The sequence below is a fragment of the Pantherophis guttatus genome, chromosome 6 (assembly GCF_059756535.1).
Source record: "Pantherophis guttatus breed Tessera chromosome 6, ASM5975653v1, whole genome shotgun sequence".
In the NCBI taxonomy this organism is placed as follows: domain Eukaryota; kingdom Metazoa; phylum Chordata; class Lepidosauria; order Squamata; family Colubridae; genus Pantherophis; species Pantherophis guttatus.
The window spans coordinates 27,259,733-27,276,893 of record NC_142068.1 but is presented as its reverse complement, the minus strand read 5'-3'; the positions used below and the strand labels follow the sequence as shown (position 1 = coordinate 27,276,893).

Genomic DNA, 17,161 nt, shown 5'->3' with positions numbered 1-17,161 from the left:
ATGCTGGTGCCTTGAATAGGAAATCTGGCTTGATTTATTCAAGGATCCATTTGGTGTTTTTTTTTTTCCACTATCCATGATAAACTTAGAAGTCTTCTCCAACTCATATAGTTGCATTGCATTGCGTTGCATTGCATTGTGTTGCATTATGCTGCATTGTATTAATATATATGTTAACTCATATTATTCACACTAATAATTTGTAGCTCTTCAATCAGCCTCTAGGAGAGTCTTGGCTGACTGGACCACAGTTTTTTATATCTTTCGTTTTGTACTCTATAGCCAATTTACTTGCAATGTCCATTAGAGGATATCAGGGGTGTGTGTGTCTAGATTTATGTTGATTGATAATAAGACTTCATTCTAGAGAAAAAGTCCTGTCTCTTAGTCTGGAGGTTTCCAAAAATTTTATGGCTAAATAATATTGCCCTTGTAATCTTTTCCATTATACTGTATATTTAGTCCAGATAGGACATTTCTTTCAAGTGATATACAGTTCTATATATTTCTAATACAATTTCTTATCAAATTACAAGAATCTGAAGGAATTTGAAGTCAAGTGAGATAGGTCTTTGCGAGTGGCAAGGGTCTATAGTTTATGTTCATAGGCATTAGGATACCTAATTCTGCCATTAGCTGTTGAGTATCAACAGTGAGTTGTATTTAACTCAGCAGAATCTGTAACACTACAAAACAATGGCAATACCATTTAGACTTACATACTCTAAGCTGTTTACAGAGTCAGCGTATTGCCCCCAACAATTTGGGTCCTTGGAAGGATAGAAGGCTGACTCAACCTTGAGTTGGTCAGGATCAAACTACTAGCAGTTGGCAGAGTTAGCCTCCAATACTGCATTTTAATCACTGTGAAGAAGTACAATGATATGATTAACAAGGAGTTGTTGTTGTTGTTATTATTATTATTATTATTATTATTATTATTATTATTATTATTTTGCACAAATTTGGAAAATTTAGATAGTAAAACACAACTTCAGTCCTAGTCACAACAACATTAACAGCTTGGTTTATCATCTAACGCTCTAGGAGTCCCTTCTGTAAAAGAACTCACTAGGATTAATATTTTTTTAAAAAAAAGGATTGAATGCTGAGTTTTCTTCCACCTCTTCCGGTACTCTGCAAGCATGGATATTTCATCAGCACAACTTGATTTTCTCTTTGCTCCTTTCACAAAACCTTGCACTCCCTGAACTCTACTGCAGAACATTGCGATATCTTATGAAACTATGTTGGAAAGCCTGACAGGGTATCTAAGAACATAATTTTTATCTATTTATCTGTCAAGAACGTATTAGGTAATAAGTATAAACATGGATTGGATACATAAAATAGATACAAATAGAGGAGACATTAGGATAAAATAAAAGCACCTTGATTCAGGGATGTCAAACTTGATTTCATTTAGGGCCGCATTAGGGTTTGTTTGACCTCAGGGGGCCGGAGTGGGCAGGGCCAGGGTGGGCATGGCCAGCTCAATGTCACATGTGACAGGGCACCTGTGGTGGCCTGAGCGCTCTGCCAGAGAAAACAGGCTCCCAAGCTCTGTTTTTGGCTGTAACGGCCTCCTGCAACCGTCTGCCAGTAAAAATGGAGTTCAGGAGTGTGCGGCTCTCCCGAGCTTCATTTTCACTGGCAGAGGCACCGCAGGCCAGTCCTTTGCTGTTTCCAGGGTGGCCCCATGGGCCAGATCTAAGCATCCTGCTGGCTGGATCCGGCCCCAAGACCTTGAGTTTGACACCTGTGATCTAGCTGAATTCTGTCTATACTTATTGGTAAGGAGCATTTTTCCTGGACACAAAATTTCCTTCAAGCACTGGTTTACTCTTGAGTATCACCCTAATTAAGAATTCTTTTAAAAAACAGTGTTTTGCATATTATTTTGTTAGGCTAGTTTGTTAATTTTATCAAATATACTATCCAGTTATGAAGATGAGTCTGGATTCTAATGGTTGAAACCAGTGATTCAACTTTTAGAGGAGCTCACACTGTTTTTAGTTGTTTTGATTACAGAATGAAATACTTCCTATATGTCAAATGACTGTGTTCCCAGTAACCACAAGGCAAAACTGATCTTATTTCTAATTGTGACACTTATAGTGGAGTGCTGCTAGCAGATAGGAACCATGATAAATGTGCACCTGCATTGTGCTACAGATTGAGGCCTTGAGCTATAGCAGCACTTCCCAAACTTGGGTAAATTACTCAAAATTGGGTAAAAGTGGGTTACGGCACACAAACCCATTACCCTTTCACAATACGGACATTTAAATCGACTTAAAGTGGTTTATGTACATTGGGTAATAAAGGACATTTTGATAAGTGGTTTTGGGTAATGAAAGAAAAAAGTTTGGGAAACACTAAGCTAGAATGAGTTATATAGTATTAAAGACTTTTAGAATATAGCTATATAATTTGTATTATTATTATTATATAATAGAGTTGTTACAGTCAATCCTTTAGAGGTGTTCTAAAATGCTTTCTACAAAAAGCATACGGTGGAAAATTATTTTTAGTGTTCTACTTTTTCATGCTTTTAGTGGTTTCATTCCTATATTTTTATGGTTTTATTTTAGGAATCTTCTAGCTTCTAGAAGGACAATGTAAAAATATGTTCGTACTTTTTTGGGTACCTTCAATTCAATGTCGACTCCTGGTTACTGCCTGGACCAGATACTCAATGTGTTTTCATGGCTGAGAGTAGCTTTGAACCTGGACTTTCCTAGACTAATATCTTAACTACTACAGTGTTCCAAAAGATTGGTGTTGCCTTGTGTGTCGGATTAAACATTATCTGGTCATGTTAGCAAGTTGACATGACTTTCCAGTTCGACATATCTTAGCAAATTGTAATGGTGCCATCATTAATACAGAAAACATATTGATTCACCTCCTTCCTTATCTTCTTTGTCCTTTTATATAATTTTCTCCAATTCTCCAATATGTCTTTTGATGTGTAATACTTTATAAAAGCTATCCAGAGTTCACTAATGCAGTTGGACCTCAGAGTTATAAAAAGGTTTTATGATACCGTTTTACCTGTTAACCTCTTAGAAATATTCCCTTTAGATTGTTTGCCTGCTTACTTTAAAAATGCAAGATAAAAAGCAGTTTATGCATGTGGCTTTCTTAAAAAGATGATGTGTATCAAATGGAGCTAATCTAGACTTAAAGTTCTTATTTCTCAGTTAATTCAGACAGCCCTTAAACGTATGCATAATATTCTATCAACTCTTTAACAATACAGTGATCACAGTGCCTGTTTTTGGAGAGAGAAACTTGGTTGATTATATATCATTTATTTCAGAATGACTAATTTATCATTGGACAGACAGATAATTTTAATATGAATAATACTGCTCATCCCTTTCCCTCCTGAGCTTACCCATTAAAGTAAATAACGCTGTCAACTGACAAGGTTTATTCTACCATGTTTAAATCTTTCCAGGTGTCAATAAGATTGGACTTATATTTTCTCCTAGCCAATATTTTAAAGTAAGTTATCAAGATGTCAGCAGATCTGACAATTAAATTATATCTTTCCTGTAGCTAAAGACAAACCATGTCATCAAAAACAGTGGTATATTTACTCACAGCTCCTCTCCAACACACGGAGAAGTGCTGCTGGCTTGGCTTTTGGATTCACTAAAAGGACGGCATGTACATCCATCCACATAGGAGTAAAATAGGGAATTTGTGGCTCTCCGGATTTTATTAGTTACAATTCCTACCACCTTAAATGTGTCCCTATCCACAAGAATAAGAGTTCGATCATGGGTTTCAATTCTTTCATTTGCTTTGTTTGTTTGTTTATAGCCCATCTTTATTATTTTTACAAATTAGTTAAGACGAACATACCTAATACTCCTTCCTCTTCCTATTTTTCCCAACAACAACAATTCATGTGAGGTGAGTTGGGTGAGAGAGATTGAGTGGCCTAAGGTCACCCAGCTGACTTCCATGGCTAAGGCAGAACTAGACCTGAGAGTCTTCAAGTTTCTAGTCTGGTGCTTTAACCATTAGGTCAAATAGGCTCTTCCTTTTAAACCACATACATTTTTTTAAAAAAATATCTCCTGCCTAAACCTTGATATTTTTGGTTGGCAATCCCAGGGACTAAATCACGGACTTTTACATGCAAAGCAAACATGCTGCCACTGAATTAACGTTCTGTTAGAACAAGAAATGACAGTTTTAAACCCTAATAGCACAATTACTTGGGAGTGAATCCCACTGAACTGAAATGACCTTACTGGGTTTACATGCTTTGGATTGTACTAAGAGTATTTAAAACTTCCTCTCTTGCTATAATTGGGAATGTGATTTGCTGCAGTTCAATTCCCATTCCATGTTTGTCCAAGGAAATAGTTTTAAGATTAACAACACTAAACCCTCTGTATGTATTATGTGTAGGACATTTTCTAAGCAAGTTTTTTCTCTGAAAACTGTTATCATAGGACCTACAGAATCCTCTTTCTTTTATCTTTAAATGTTCAGGCTCCTTGAATGATGAATATAGATTCTTTTTGGTTAACACCATCTGTGCATTATCAAAAAGAGAAGATAACATAAGACACACGTCTGTATAACATTTGAATATGTAACTGTCCAGATATCTATGACAATTGATATATATTACCATTAGGCTATTACTTAAACAGATCCCAGTTTAAAGCACAGTAGGCATTTGAAACATAGCAGAGCAAAGTATGAGGAGCTTAATAATAAGGCTTCTCTGTCCCAAGGTCAGACTGGGCTACAGAACTGCCATCCAGGAGCACTGTTGCCCTTTTTGAAACCAGTTGGACAAGAGCTGCATTCAGTAACTTACCAACTTCTTCAGCTTAAGAGGTAACACATTTCCTTCAAGGGTTGTTTTCCAAACGCTGGAGCAAAACAACATAAATAGGAGACAGACATATGACTAGGATACCAGAGGTGAAACTTGGAAAGAACACTAGAACTTTCACAGTTCTTGAAGATATTTTTGTTGCTGTGGTTTTATATGCTCTGATTAAATTAATGGTGGAATATCATATGACCGTAAGGTTGAAAACATAAGGAAATGCTTCTGGTTTTAGTTTACTCCTTTAATTATTTATTTTACTTTGAACAATGGCTGTTCAGTTAATATTGACAACTAATCTGTATCTTTGGATTTGTGCAAGCAGTGCCAGGGTACTTCAATCAAAGCACTTATATGCTAAAGACAATGGAACGGATACCCTAAAAAAATGGGCAAAACTATTTTTAATACCATTTACTCTAATTTATTTTGTCTTATCTTGTTTTTGTTTTTTTTTATAAGAATTGGATACAGGAAATATTCTCCCTCACTCTCTTTTCTGTCCTCTTTTCTTTATCTTGCCAAAAATGTACCTGTGATAAATAATGAGCAGACCAGAATTTTTAAAAAGGGAATAAACTACAGTAATGTTTCTATACCAATCATGATAGAGGAAATTATAATATGATCAAGTAAACACTCTTCTCTACCTCCCTTGTCAGTGATATTCTAAAAATCCACTTTGTCTTCTTCTGGATTTAGGTTGCGTCTAATTGATTATCCATAAGTCCCAGTAAAAATAGTTCTAGTTTCATTTGAATTTAGAATTCTTTGCATTATTAAATATATTTGTATTATCATTCCACATGCATTACCATTCTACATAAACAAGTCCACATCTGAAGTAATACAGAAAGCCAATCCTTTTAGGCAAATTATGAGAATTACAAGTCATTGAATTGGGAAGGATCTATGTTGGAAAAAGCTACACAAGACTACTGCAAGAAGCTAATAAAATGTTTGTTTTTTCCTATTTAAGGGTATATAATCTAAGACAGTTTGCATGCATACTACTAAGCACTCAGACAAGATTTCCCAAGGTCATGCAATGTTTCCATTAAGTTTTGCAGAGCGAGAGACAGGGGAATTAACAATTTCCTGAAAGGCCTATACAACAGCCAATTATGTTTGGGAGAAATGGAAAATGGCAACTGCAGTGAAGAGAAGAGAAGGCAATTCAGAAATTTGAGGTCAAGTCAAAAATGTGTAAAGAAGTTACTTGCATCCCAATCCCCAGAAGCTGTTGCATTAGACACTACAGGCAATTAACTAATATCATGCACAATCATTTGCCTTCCTATTGTGTGGCCTGGCCATTTAACCATAATAGATTATTTTTTTCAGCTATAAAAGTGATTAATAATTCTGTATTTATTCAAAGAATTCAGTATTCAAAGATAATTTTCTTTGTATGGACTGGATTACTTAAAATACTCATCCCAGGATCAAGAGCTGAGTATTATCAGCTAATATGGTTCCTGTTATTAGAACAAATTAAAAGAGAAATTAAAATGTATATGGCATTATGATTTGAACATTGTTTTTACTCTGAATATTTATCTCTCCCCTCTATTCCATTTGAGAGAGGTCAGCAAGGACATAGCAAGAAAACGCATGAGAAAAACAAATTATGCCCATAATTCATGCGGTGATGAATTCCATTCTATAATATAGATTATATAGATTATAATTCTATAATCTATTTCTATAATCAGTATTTTATTCCATAGTTGGGCAAACGAGAAAATATGTATAAGCCAGAGGAGATGCCTAGCACAGGTTAAAACATTTTCTTAAAATAAAATTGAATAAACATTTACAAACATCAAAAAATCCCACCTCTATTAGTGCAGAATGATTTATCATTAGTTTATCTGCCACAAGGCAAAACTTCATGTTATGCATACTGTCAAAATAGCTGGATGTGAATAAAATTGGAGTGGACAAAATGACAATATTAACATTAGCAGAGAAAAATAACAGATTGAAGGCAAATGTTCTACTTTAATAAATGTTAGGTTCATGCAGAGAGCATTGATTATTCTACTGCTGTGTAAAGTTACATCATTTTTCCATACTTTCCTTTCAGGTGCAAGTACCTTCCAAAAAAATTCAATTTTTTTTACTACCAGTTCTGTGGGTGTAGCTTGGTGGGCGTGGTGTGGCTTGGTGGGCGTGGCTTGGTGGGCGTGGCAGGGAAAGGATACTGCAAAATCCCCATTCCTACCCCACTCCAAACTACTCAAAATTTCCGCTACCAGCTCTCCAGAACCTGTCAGAACCTGCTGGATTTCATCCCTGCTTCCAACTCATAGGAAGTGATGTCTACCACCTTTTTTTGGTCCTGCTATTACAAACAGTCATAATTATTTTGAACTGGGTTAACTTCTAATGATCTCTCTTTCATTGCAGGGTAGTGAAAATACTTTTGTATGTTCCACTGATATTTTCAGAATTCAAGATCCCCTGTTACATGGTGGGGTAGAGCTGATTTGTGGTATTTGTTGCCTGAGAAGAACAAAATTATCCTATTTGATTTTCAGTTGGACTGGATTTGATATATGATCAAATGGGCTAACAACTGGATTTTTCTTTAGCATCAAAGATGAAATTCTCCACCAGCTTGAAGAGAAGAAGTTAAGCTGGAGAGAAGAGCAAGTTGTTACTGAAGAGATACTTTCACTATGCTTCGGCTACCTGCCTTCCATCCAAGTTATTTTATTTGAGAAAGATGATATCTTTATGGGGAAGTCAGCCCTAGTTCTAGACAAGTAGAATAAAGTTTCAGTGATGTGAGTCCTGATGACATAAAGTTTGTTCATGATAAAGAGTCCTTCAGGTTCTTCAGGAAAAGTAGAAAAACAAAATGAAATGCCTTGTGTTATGCCAAAGTCAGACAATAATGGTTTTATAGTTTTCCTATTTGCTAAAAAAATATTATTTGGATTTTGATATGCCACCTCATATAGATATCCAAAATAACCTAGTGAATTAACCCATACATAGCAACAAATGAGTACCAACATTTCTTACCACATGAAGAAAGGATATTTATGGAGTTTTCCAAATATAGGACCAGATGAGACAATGGTTATATTCAACATATTTTTAATGAGCAAAATAATGATAAATATATGTTTTAATTTGGGTATATTTGGGAAGAATGAACATTTTAAAAGTAAAATACATTCTAATGTCCTGTGAATTGTGGGAACTATTTCAAGAGAGTAGTTCAAAATATTCGGAAGTATGGGTGTAGTTCCAGTCATAACATTACTGAACTTTACTTCAAACCCATAATAGTAAGCTTGAGTAATTCTAAATATTTACTTTAAACCACAATGCCCTATTTTCAGCGGAGAGTTGTAAACTATAATACACTGTCAGATAGTTCCTACTTTAGAAAGCTGCATCATAAAAGGATAAATCCCTTCATAAAATTCAGCTAACTCTAGATTGATTTATTAGAAAGTTAAGGTGTACCAAGCACAGCTTACATTAACTCTGCATTAAAAAGATGTGGAATGGCTTTCTTTCTTTCTTTCTTTCTTTCTTTCTTTCTTTCTTTCTTTCTTTCTTTCTTTCTTTCTTTCTTTTTCTTTCTTTCCTTCCTTCCTTCCTTCCTTCCTTCCTTCCTTCCTTTATTTCTCCTTCTTTCATCCCTTGTCCCATTGAGTTATAGACAATCTGTATAACTTCTCATTTGGCTGCCCTCCCAGAATAAAAGCAAGATTGTTCTGATTACTCCTCTGCATGAAATGTTGACCCTCTGTACTGCATGTGTGAACTGTTGTTTGAAGACCAAAACAATTTGTACACATTGCTTTCAGTCCTTGGCAAGCCTTACTGTCAGAGGTGCTCTCATAATTAAAATAATATTTCATAATGAACATAACAAAGCTATTACCTATAAATACTTATATAAATCTTGTATACTTTACACTTTTAGAATGAATAATTAATACATATTAATTTTAAGAATTATTTAATTGTTTTAAAAGCAATGTCATTATGAAGAATATCTAAGCTAAAGAGATTTCAGGAATGGAGATGCTGACTTAAATTATTATTGAACTTCAAAAAAGTGTTGTTTGCAATCAACAACATGTAATTTCCAAATTACACAGCCCAGGAGACAGTGCACCTGCATCTGAACATGACATGTATAAAAAAAACTTGAACCTTGCCTAAAGCAGAACTTTGTAAACATTTTTGGGATGAAGGTTCTAAATAGACTAGATACCAAAAAGAACAGTTAGTTTGGTAGTTCTAAAGGTGCTTTTTCAAAAGGCAACTGGACTTTTTGTTTTTCCTTGAAGATATTTCACTTCTCATCCAAGAAGCTTTTTCAGATCTGCCTGAATGGTGGAGAATGGAAGAACTGATATTCCTCACAGTTCATCCCTATTCAGTCAAAACTGAAGAAGCTTTTGGATGAGAATCAAAATGACTCCAAGGAAAAGCAAAAAAAAGTTCAGTTGCCTTTTGAAAAAGCACCTTTGGGATAACCATGACTCATATGATTGAGAATCTCCATAGACAATTTGATAATTTAAACATTAATGCAACAGTTAATACCTTGGAACTGATCAAAGGAGATTTGAGATTGAGTCCTCATTAAAACATGGAGCTCACCCATATACTATGGTGATTTGCTGTCAATCATTCACTCTCTCAGCCCTGAAGATTGTTGTGAATAAAATGAGAGGGGATTTTACAGATACCACCTTGATCTCCCCAAATAATGATGAAATGGAAATATATGAGCAGTAGTAGCAGTCCTATGGCCCCGGTTGTAAACTGTTGCTTTAAACTGAAGGAATATATTGATAAATCAAGTAACATATAGCCATTGTATTACAATGAATTATACTTGTGTCTTCCATGGAATCTCACAGGGCAGGATCAGGGACAGTAAAAACAGAACATTGCTAGCAGATTTAACACATGCCTACTGAGAACAAATACTCCAGAGTAGCTGAAATGATTAATAGCAGTGTTTCCAAAAATAAATGTTCAGACTCCTCATACTTGAGTAAATGAATACATCTTCTCAGAGACATGCTACCGTGAAAATATGTCAAGAATGTGAAATTCTTAGCATTTATGAACTTTCAGAGAATGTTCTGTTTCTCTCCTCAAGACTGACTATAAAACCCAAGTATAAGTTAGATGCCATTGCCTCTAATACCTCAATAAGTACTATTCTACACTCTTTAATTTCTTTTGGTAGTGTTTAACACTTTTAATTCATCTAGCGGCCTTTTTATGTACAATTTCCTCAGCTTCCTTTGTAGATACCTAATGCCTGTTTTTTAGGAAGCTGGGTGGGAATCTCATTTTTCTTCTAGAGTTGTGCTAAAGAGAAAGTTATGCTTCTGTTTTTATTTTGTTTATAACATTCCTCAGCTGTAGGGCAGTGGAGTTTGTTTTTCTGCCCTGCTTTTCTTTTTTTTCTTCACCCTTACATTGAACTGCCAGTGTGCTGCCAAGAAGTAATGCACACAGAGGAGCTGAAGAATGAGAAATATTCTTCTCAGCCAGGTGCTAGACTAATCACCTATCTGCTTTCCCAGAAACAAGTCCTGGCACTTCTGCAGTAACTGTCTACAGGACAAATGTAAGTACTAAGCGATTAAAGGATTTATGGCATAAGTTTCAATATGTCTATATCACAAGGGATGGCACATCACAACTGAAGCTAGGACTGTGCTTAAAAGAATCGACATAAACATTTGGGCTGTTACCTTGAGTTTTGAAAGATATCCTTTACTCAGATACTGTTTAAAAATTAACTAATCTTTAAATATTTTTTGCATCATGATTAGTTAACTTCATGATTTGTTCCTCAAGAACTAGCTTTGTTATGAAGGCAGGGCAGAAACTGTGATCAAATTTACTAGGCACCAGATTGGAATATTGATCTGGAACTGGCGATAAGGGACCTTGGAGGTCTTTTAGTCTAATCTATGCTTATATGCATAAATGCTTGAGCAGGCGACCCTATACCATTTCAGACAAATGGCTGTCCAGACTCTCCCATGATGAAGTAGCCACAACCTCTGACAGTAAACCATTCCAAAAAAAAAAAAAAACTATGTATACTAAGGCACATTAAAATAATTATTTATAAAGATCTCTCATTCCAAACCATAAAAGATTTCTTTTTCTGAGCTATTTAAATGACATAGATACACAAAAAAATCCATCAACAACAGTTGCTTAAAATAGGAGGCTTGGTCTATGATTTATCCAAAAAGATTTGAGGGCATGCAGAAGACCAACACCCCCACCCCCACCCCCATGAAAGAAAACAATGAATGATTTTGGCATTTATACAGTAGGCATAGCATTTCCAACTTCGGCAGCAAACTTGGTGCTGTCTCTTATGAGTAAAAGCAGATAGAGAGAGCCCCGAAGTATGGAAAAGAAATGATTCTGTTCAGGAAATAAGATAAGATGACACAACAAAAGCCAAAAGGCATGCATTGCTTTAATGAGAACTCGTGCATAATTATGCTTGGGGGACTGAGTGAATAAGCTAGTGAAACTCATCATTAATGGCTTTCACTGTGGTTAATGTTCTTGTCCTTGGATTTCCCCCCCCCCTTTTTTTGAAAAAAATGATAATGCAAGTCTGAAATATAGGGCTTTTTCTTCTTTTTCTAGTCTTTTTTTCTTGAAAACACAAATGGAGAAGGAGAAGGGCCAGAAATAAATTATACATTTTTGTCTGTTGTGTATTACAAAAGTGAAACTCATTGTGACTCAGTATGCTGCAGTCCAAGGCATACTTGCTTGGAAATATATTTCATGGAATAGAGGATATATTACAGTACACACAGACAGACTGACAAACATGCATACTGTACATACATACACATTGTATTCCTCCTAGGGAATTCCTGGTGGTAATTTCTGAGTAGCTTTGAACAGAACAGAACAGAACAGAACAGCTGAGTAGCTCTGAACAGGACACAGTGGCTCAGTGGCTAAAACACTCAGCTTGTCGATTAAAAGGTTGGCAGTTCAGCGGTTCGAATCCCTAGTGCCGGGTAACGGTGTGAGCTCCCGTTACTTGTCTCAGCTTCTGCCAACCTAGCAGTTTGAAAGCACATAAAAAATGCAAGTAGAAAAATAGGGACCACCTTTGGTGGGAAGGTAACAGCGTTCCATGTGCCTTTGGCCACATGACCACGGAGACGTCTTCGGACAGCGCTTTGGACAGCGCTGGCTCTTCGGCTTTGAAACAGAGATGAGCACGGCCCCCTAGAGTTGGGAACGACTAGCACATATGCCTTTACCTTGAACAGAACACAATATCAGCCTTCTAAATAAACAAGCAAAGAAAGCAAAGAACAGCTCAGTTTTCTGCATCAATATGTGGAGGTACTAATTTTGAAGACCTGCTTTCTGAGTAAGCATAGAAAATGAGAAAAGTTCAATATAGCTGGGATTATATTGGGCCTTTGAGAGATGTGTCAATATACACTTTCTGTAAAAGAAGTAAAAAAAAATAGATCAGAGCAGGAAAGATACTATATCGGTTTATCTCCAATATACAGTTGATTTGGTGTTATTTCACTTTATCTATAAGCTATTAATACTGGTATGCAGCAATTTTTAGAAACTTTACAAATTATAGTTGCAGTAATTCAAGGTTTTCTAGATCTGTATGCAACCTTGGAACCTCAGGCCATGTACCTTTGATATATAGGCTAAACATTTTATTTTATGCCCAGTGACTTCTGAATTAATCCTATTGAATTCTGTGGCCTGAAATGGAAGTAAAGGAAAGCAAGCTAGAGAGGGGGAAAATATGTGGAAAATTAGGTCATACTTGGTGAATTTTCCATGAATAGAAATAGCATGGTTATAAGGTTGCTTAACAAGAAATAAGCTGAAATCCCATCCAGAACTGACCATAGCTGTTTTCAAAGAAAATTTGCCTAGGATCAGGCTATACAACTCAATTGCTTCTGTCTGTTTTCCTTTATAGGTGTTTTGTAAAAGTGGTCCTATCTTCTGCAAAAATAGAAGATGCAGTGGTGGAAAAGCTTACCATCTCTATGGCAACTGTGACTCTGTTGCTACTTTTCTTTTCCCTGTGTGATCATTCACAAAGTAGGCCTTTGCCTAACAGCCATGGGGAAATCACTCCCTGAGGAAATCAGCATGACACAACAGAACATGATCTGCATCTGCAAAGAGCTTTTAAGAACCTTACAGCTCCTTATTATTTTTCATTATTTATCATGTAATCTACTTTTGGCAAATGATGGTATATCTCTGATCTTTTGGGGGGGATTTATGGTCCTCAGAAGAAAGAGTAGAACACAGTGTGTGTGTGTGTGTGTGTGTATGTGTGTATGTGTGTGTGTGTGACTTTGTGCATGTACACATGCTAGCCAAAGTTCCTTATGTTTACAGCCATCAAATACGTGCCTGTAAAAAAATACTACCATTTTAAAATAATTATTAGTATTTTATGAATGGATGTTTTTACAGGAAAGGGAGAATATTGAACATTCTCAGTAAAACAGAGATAAGGGTTGGCATTTCCTTTAGCACCGGGAAATTTATTTATATTTAGTCCACGGATTATTTTTTCAAAATGTTATCTCCCTTTTCTGTTACCTGCTACTGCAGTACACAATGTGAATATAAGATGAATGAATGAATGAAAGTTTATTATAGTCAAGGGACTCAAGAATAATAACAAAGAAAGAAAACAGCATATATTTTGACCTTTTAGAGAAAACAAGTCATTCAGCAAATAGTTTCTTCCTACATCTAATCATAGCAGCCAAAAATTTGGCTACTGTCAAAGTCACATTAGAGTCAGATAAAAGAAAATGTACATATACATGATTTAAAAAGCCTGGCTGAAAAATCAATAAAGGGGATATTATCAGGCCCAAGACCAGAGATGATGCAGCAAAGTCCAATCAAGTTCAATCCATTATTGCTTACACCTAATGATAGAATCTTGCCAGACTAAAGCTATAACCTTCCAACCAAATAGATAGTCTGAGAGTTTTTAGGGTGTAACTACCTTGAACTGTTCCTTCATCCCCAATTCAGTTTGGGACTGTGCAGTCTCTTAATCCAGGCTTCTTTCTGGGAAAGCTGTATGTTGCCAAAAGTCCTGTTCACTGATTATCCAGGTGTACAATCCATTGGAGACCAACATTTTTCTATTAGATCAGTATATAATCCACATACCACAAAGTATGTGAACCAATTCTACTTCTGTTATTATAAGGGCAAACTCTTTGTAACGGTATACCTTGGAATATTTCTAACCTATGATGAGAAGACATTTAATTGTATCTTTGCAAAAGGATTTGGTAAGTATCATGGATTAAATTGGTTAAATATGAGGCCATATACAACTTGTGATAATTGATGCCTAAATGAACTGGGGAACAGGTGAGTTATCTTTACTAATTAAGTCCTGTGAGCTTATATCTCAGAGTCTTTGCCTAATTAACCAAACCCATTAAAACAAGAGATCTGGAGAGAGGCCAATTTGATCATATGAAATGAGTGCAATGCCAAAAACACCAATAGCAACATCTTAAAAACCAAAAGCAATAATTTATAAATTATACTGTCAATAATCTACATCTATTCTTGACAATTTATTTCTAAGTAAAGGAAAAGGATATCTAGTGGCCTTTTTGAAAACTAGAAAGGGCACAATGTCCAGAAATAAATTGTAGTTAAGCTTGTGGCATGATAGTAGTTGGATCTTTGCATTTTTGTGTAACTACACAGATTTGTTTAAGATATCTCAAAGGCCAGGAGCAGTTGGATTATAAAAGCAGTTCCTGATCTAGCTTATATCACAGTCAGTTCTGTAATGGCTTGTAAGTACACCTGCATAAATTTGTTTAGCCGTAGCAGTACGACAGCACTCTGTACATGGCATAGAATTAGATCCTTTGGTCCCAAGTTGCATCATCTGAGTGCTACCCAGACTGAAACACTATTGCAAACAATACTATGCACTGTTCAAACAATATGCAATAATATATTAAGAAAAGATATGGGCAGAAGTGCATTGTGATGAAAAGATTGTTTCATTGTGATGAGAAGATTATGAGTACTAAGAGAATTACCTGCAAAACTGGTACATTAGAAGAAAAAAGTGAGATTTTATGTAACCTTTGTTTTCCTAAGGTAACAAACTGCAGTGGAAATAAGCCGAACTAAACATTAATAATGGCAAGTGAAAGGAATCTGGAATTCTCTTATTGTTTATGCATACGTGATAGCTCATTGAATGGAAGAGTAAGAGCCCAGGGAGGTTGGTTAGAAGAAAATACTCAGAGCTGTATAGCTGATTCAAAATCTATTGATGACTGTTTGGTCAAGAAGATTTTCTGCACAAATGGCGAAGATTATTGGCTCTAGTTCACCATTTCTTGAAGACTGTCAAAGTGACTAAGATTACAATTACAAAAACTTTCAACCTAAGTCAAAACGTTTCCAGTGTATTTTAGTTTTTTCCCCCCAATATGATATTGTGCAAATATCACAAAATGCCTTGATCTAGGTTTGTATAGATGCTTGCCTACGTTAATAACTGACCTTTATGTCTTCATTAGATCTATGTTCTCATACCACATTGCCAAATAATATTATTGTCTGTTTTAAATTCTTGTGTACTATACATTCATGCTTTGATGAAGAAAAAAATATCACATTACCCACAGTTTTAAAAAATACTACAGTCTTCATTTGTGGTTGCGATTCCTACAAGTGTCATTGTTAACTGTCATTCTTTCACAGTTACTTTTTTCTGGAATTTTCCTATTTTCAAGAAATTTACAAGAATCAAATACTCACCTTTCATGTGGAAATGAAAAAAAAAAGGAAACAAATCAGTTTATCTAGAAAATTAAAATGTGTGTTTCATTTATATCTTCTGTTATGGATATCTCCTAAAATCTTCCTTACTGATAACAACATTTTTGTGCAAGAAAATAGCAATATTCTGTGATTGAATATCATTTTGTTTAAACCAAACAACTATTCTTTGACAGAATAGGATGTCGTGAGATATATACTGGAGATGCTTTCTATAAATGTGTTGTACTCAATAAAAGTGACTTTTCTGCTTATGAGTTTCTGACATTCAGTTTACAGCTGCCATTCAATGATAAAATTATTATTCCTTCTCCCATTAAATGATACTGACTAGTTACAGCCATGGTAAAAATAAAAAAGCCACTTAGGTTTTTAGATAGGTACCTCACCTATAGAACTGCATCCTTTTCAAGACTATGATGTCCCAGTCTTTCTAGCTTTTAGAAATGTCCTACAAACCTAGCTTTTCCTACAAGCCCTTACCATACGATGTTAGATGAGCTATTGGTATGTTTTAATTTTGTTGCCTGAATTACTGTTTCTAGTGCTAAACTTACAGAGAGCTTTCCACCATCTGGGGAAAAAAAAAAAGAGGTAAACGATTCAGCTTGGAGCATGTAGGTTTCTACCACACATCATATCCCTTCACTGTTTCATGGACCACAGGAAAGCTCCATGTATGGTCATACCATCAGCATCCTGGCCCTGTTTGGAATGTGCAGATGGTAAGATCAAATTGTCAGTGTCACAGTTGTATGTATCATTTGTTTGGCTTCATTGGCAGATCAACAGATGAGAGCATAGCAGGGTGATATACAAAAGCCCATGAAATCAGTTTTCCAATGAAAGTTTTCATGCGATAGTAGCACCATGGACATTTATAGAGGGCCCCCCCGTCTCAAGATTTTCTTGTCTTGAGCTTTCAGCGGCATGTACCATATTCCTGCCACATTGGAAGGCAGTGAGAAACCACAAACTATAATTTCCTCTATATTTTTTCTCCAAGAAGTAGTTAAATTTAAATGGAAGCTGAAGAAATGCATGGAGATGCATGAGAAAGAATGAAAAGGAAAGTGCCAAGAAACTACTGCATAAAGGAAAAACATCTTTTCTTGCACATAATTGATATTTCTGCTTGATCAAATGTAAACTAAGCTATAATTGTTAGTGGGCTTTTTGGTTTGTTTTTGGTTTCAGAATCTGCAACTGGTCTTGAGCTTTGAAAAGGAACGGTTGTTGTTTTGCTGAGGCTGTTCTCATTAGTGACACAGAACAACCACAAGGCTTGGTTGAGGCCCAGCTTCAGTGCTTTATAAGAAGGTAAACGGATTCAACTCAGACCACTTTAGAGGCCTCCTGGTTTGATTCAAGATGAATCAGAAACCTTGTTTGGGGAAATTCAAGGTTTTATATTTCTGTACC

The 17,161-nt window shown here is 35.6% G+C and overlaps 1 long non-coding RNA gene across 1 annotated transcript; it reads left to right on the top strand.

Annotated features, from left to right (window-relative positions):
* The first annotated feature begins 10,359 nt into the window (after positions 1-10,359).
* LOC148113064 (uncharacterized) lies at positions 10,360-15,991 on the top strand. The gene is made up of 2 exons (XR_015728499.1): positions 10,360-10,484; positions 12,864-15,991. It is a non-coding gene; the product is annotated as an uncharacterized LOC148113064 (long non-coding RNA).
* The last annotated feature ends 1,170 nt before the right edge of the window (positions 15,992-17,161 follow it).